We start from the raw sequence: 5,131 nt of genomic DNA, 5'->3' as shown, positions 1-5,131 counted from the left end.
AGAATAGTTAAATATTTTTTTTACTTATCAAATTACTGGATTTATAAATGTTTTGAATTTTAAGAAAAATGATTTGGTTGCGAGTATTCCTGCCCAAGTGAATGGGGGAATAAAATTATTTCGGGTGTCGAGTATTATGACCCCTTTTCAATAAAAAGTTTTAAGATTGGATGGTTAATGATTGTGTAAGAGGTCGTGGCGGCGGTCCAGCGTAGAGCCATGTATTATACAGGATATAATACCTCGCTAGGCCAATATGTGCCTTGGGTGCCCCGTTTGTTTAGTTGGTTATGCTTCGGCATACCGGTGTTGCTCCGCGGATGATCACCGGCGACAACACACCATCGTTCGAGGATTCCATTCTAAATTATTATATTGTTTCAAAATCATATAATAAATGATTTATCAAGTGTTTTGGTTTCTGATAAAAGGTGAAATGTAGTTTTGATTCAGTTTCTGATTGGTATGGATATTTAGGTTGTTAAATATCAAAGGTTGTATTAGTATAGATGATTGATGTTGACTTCAGTATGGGATGTTGTGAGCATCAAAGTTCGTATTAATATTTGTTAGGTCACACAACACTGTAGAAGGGAGTTGAATACAGTGTAGAATACAATCAAATCGATTTAGAACACAAGTAACAGAAAACAGATGTATTCGATATAATAAACGCTGTTACAATGGAACTATCCTCTCTCAGTGATGAACAAATATTACGAGAGCTGCTAGGTTACAATGTATGATCTTCTCGATAATGATAACACAAATAGTGTAAACCTATATATGTGTTTATATAGTACACAATTAAGATAACTTCTAATTGATATGGAATATAAAATTATCTTCTAAAATATATCAATCAGATATCTTATATAATTCTTCTAGTCCTCTAACTCTTTCCTTGCATATCTTCTTCTGTATTAGTCTCGATCTTCTACTGTTAATCAGCTTCCTTTCTTAACTGTAAGTCCCCTCGTACTTAAGTTCTGATATGACCTTAAGTCCTGATATGACACTAAGTCTTGACTTCCAGTAAGTACTGATTCCAGTAAGTACTGATATTTTCTGTTTGTTAAGATCTGAAAACTAAACATGAAACATATTAGACATGACATCTCAAATATATACAACAATCTCCCCCAACTTGTAAATTATGTAGGAATGTACAAGTTAATAGATTTAATGATGTCAAAAACACTTAAGTTCAAATGCAATAAGAGTTTAATAAGACTATCAATTACAACTTACAGAACATCCAGCTTTACCAACATTACTGGATCAATCTGAATCCATAATGATTCTTAACAAAATCTTTCACCAGCTTATCTTCAGCTTTCCTCAGAACTTCAACTAACTGTGCTTTGACCTGCATCAGTTCTTCTTCTTTACTATCACCAATTTGATAAATGGTTGTTCTGAGAGCTTGAATGGATGTTCTTTCAAGTCCATCACCAAGGATGATAACATTAGAATGTGAAGAGTTTTCATCATAACATAAACATTTTCCTTTCAGAATTACTTCCACCTTAGCAGAATTCTTCAGCATAGGAATTTCTCTTCCATCATCTTCAGTAATCATTGGACTGTAATAAGAAGTCTTTGTACCAGATATTCTGAGTATATCTTTTATAGCCTTCAAAATGTATTCTGACCATCTTCTTGTAATATCAGATTTTACTTCCAGAAGATAGTGAATATGTTGAAGCTCTCTGACAGACTTCTTTAGTACATCAGTATCAGCTAGTCTATAAGTCCTTCCATCATTGAGAAATAAGATCAATTTTTCTTTTAGATTCTCCTTATCATGAGCATCTATCACAACTTGAGCATACAACACCTTGTCAAGGTGATTTTGTTTAATTTGTTCATATGGTTTGTCTATCAACATGAAAGGATCTCTTAGAGTAACTTCTACTCATGTTTGAATCTTCTCTTCGTCAGAACCTAATCCAGCTCTATCTCTAGGTTATGTATCGAGTTGATTAATCATGAGATTGGATTTTGGTTCAACTGGAGTAGCTTTCTTCCATAACAGCTTCTTCTTATCAGCAATTGTCATTTTATTCAAATCAACTTGAACATTGTCAGTAGTTGATGTCTTGATAGCTTCATCAAAATTTGATGTTTCTTCTATAGCTTGCTGTCCTTCATTCTGAACAACTTGAGCAGTGTCAGAGGTTGTTTTAGATTCTTCAATTATCTTTCTTCTTTTCAGAATTTGAACAGTTTCATCTTCAACAAGATTATCATCAGTTACTTGAACCATTTTGTATACTGGTTTCATCAGAACTTGAGAAATTTTCATCTCCAGTGACTTAATTGGTTCATCAACTTTTCCTTTCCCTTTGTCTTTGGGATTACTCTCAGCTTGTGATCTAGTCTTGAATTTTGAACTTTCAGAATTTGACTTTTCCTTGATCACAATGCCTTTTTTTCTTAGGCCTTGGAGGTTTCTTTGCATCAGAAGTTTTAGACTTAAGATTTATCTTCTCAGTTGCAAATCTAGCTTCTTCCTCCTTGAGAGCTTCTGTTGCGCATATGTTGTGTACTTGATGATTATATAAACAAAACATCTAAGTAGATTTTACTTAGTGAAATAATGTAGCACTCGACGGATAAGAATTATAGTCCCGACGGATAACTCATTATAGTCCCGACGGATGATTAACTTATTATCCATCGAGTGAGTAGCTTATGTAATAATAAGTTTGTAGCACAGTGATGTATGCACCTTTGTATAGAATCTGTAGTAGCATATAAGTCATGTTGACTTTAACTAGATATGCAGAATAGGTTGATTAACTGTATATAAGTAATGTCTTGTAATTCTGTATAAGTGAAATGAAGTCAAGTGCCAAAATAACTACCGACGGATGATTAACAAAGCCTTCGACGGATGATCAAATGACTATCAACGGATGTTTAACATAGCAGTCGACGGATGATCAATCAAGTCATCGACGGATGATCTGAAAGTCGACGGATGATCATATCAAGAATTCAAACATTAGTTGAACAGTGAAAGCTGACACACAGTCATCGAGTTGGATACAAGCACATTGTGGAAGCCCATTAACTGGGTAATAGAGGATAAAAAGCAGCAAAGATTAAGACTGTTAGATTTTATATTTGTTCAGTCTTTTTGAATTTGTAATCTTGGTATTATATAAACCAAGAAAGTAGCAAATAGAAAAATAACTGAGATAGTTGAGAAACACAAAAAAAACAGAGAAATCTTTGTAAGCTTAATCTTTAGCATTTCCTGTTTTCTCAGCAGTTCAATTTGTAAGCAGTTGTGGGCATTTCTGCACACAGAGTCCTCTCGATATATTATACATATATCTCTGGTGGAATTGTTTAAATCCACCGGAAAGTTTTTAAAGACTCTTGTTTTTAATTACTTGTGTTTTGATTCATTCAAGTTTATATTTCGCATTGTCCTAATCAAAACAAATATATCAATAATCGAGTTGAACATTTTTATTTCAAGAAAAAGGTTCAAGAATTCCATTCAACCCCCCTTCTGTAATTCTTGCTTCATTGTTAAGGGACTAACAATTGGTATCAGAGCAAGCTCTTAATCTACAAAGAGTTTAAAGATCAAAACAATTCAGCAAGATGAACAAGAAAGATGTTGGAGTCAAGATTCCTTTTCTTGATAAAGATAATTACCATCATTGGAAGGTAAAGATGCATCTTCACATGCTCTCTCAAGATGAGGCCTATGTGGACTGCATAGAAAGAGGCCCTTATGTTCCAATGAGAGCTGCAACAGGAAATGAGCCATATGTTCCAAAGCCAAGGCATGAATGGTCTGATCCTGACATTGAACAAGTCAGGAAAGATAAAAAGGCCATGAACATTCTGTTCAATGGTGTTGATGCAGACATGTTTGATAACATCATCAACTGCAAGACTGCCAAGGAAGTTTGGGACACAATACAGATAATCTGTGATGGTACTGAGCAAGTAAGAGAAAATAAAATGCAGCTCCTGATTTAGAAATATGAGCATTTTCACAATGAAGAAAGTGAATCACTCACTGACATTTTTAGTAGATTCCAAAAACTACTAAATGCTCTTAAGTTGCATGGAAGAGTCTATCAGACTAAAGACTCCAATCTGAAATTTCTCAGATCTCTTCCAAAGGAATGGAAACCAATGACAGTCTCATTGAGAAACTCACAGGATTATAAGGAGTTTACTTTAGAGAGACTGTATGGCATTCTGAAAACCTATGAGCTTGAGATAGAGTAGGATGAAAGAATGGAGAGAGGAAAGAAGAAAGGAGGATCCATTGCACTAGTTGCTGATCTGGAAAAGGAGAAGGAAGTGAAGATGAAAGCTGTGGAATCAACTTCAAAGGTCTGTGAAAGCAAGGGTAATGGGCTAGCTACAGAAAATGAAGATTCATTGAGCCAAGATGACATGGAGGACATTGATGAGCACCTAGCATTCCTTTCAAAAAGATTTGCCAAGCTCAAGTTCAAAAAGAACTTTGGAGCAGCCAAGCCAAATAGAAACATGGTGGATAAGTCAAAATTCAAATGTTTCAAATATGGCTTGGCAGGGCATTTTGCAAATGAGTGTAGAAAGTCAGATTCCAGTAAGAAAAGATTTGAGTCTGTAGATTACAAGCAAAAATACTTTGATCTACTCAAATAAAAGGAAAGGGCTTTTATTACATAAGAGAATGACTGGGCAGCTGATGGCTTGGATGAAGATGAAGATGTCAGCTATGTCAATCTAGCCCTTATGGCCAAGTCTGATGAAACAGAGACAAGTTCCTCAAGCAATCAGGTAATCACTACAAACCTTGCACATTTATCTAAAGCTGAGTGTAATGATGCCATAAATGACATGTCTACAGAATTGTATCATTTGCGTGTTACACTTAAGTCCCTCACTAAAGAAAATGCTAAAATCAAAGAAAACAACTTGTTTTTAAGTGAGAGGACTAATGTGCTTGAGTCTCAGTTTGTTGAGTTTGAAAAACTAAAAATTGAGTGTAGGATTGCCAAGGAGGAATTAACTGAGTCCTTGAAAAAGGAAGAAATTTTAAGAAAGTAGCTCGATCGTGAACAAGAGGTGATTAAAGCATGGAAAACATCCAGAGATGTTCATGCTC

The sequence above is a fragment of the Apium graveolens genome, chromosome 1, assembly GCF_009905375.1.
Source record: "Apium graveolens cultivar Ventura chromosome 1, ASM990537v1, whole genome shotgun sequence".
Classification (NCBI taxonomy): domain Eukaryota; kingdom Viridiplantae; phylum Streptophyta; class Magnoliopsida; order Apiales; family Apiaceae; genus Apium; species Apium graveolens.
The sequence above is the reverse complement of the archived record's forward strand: the minus strand, read 5'-3'. Positions refer to the sequence as shown.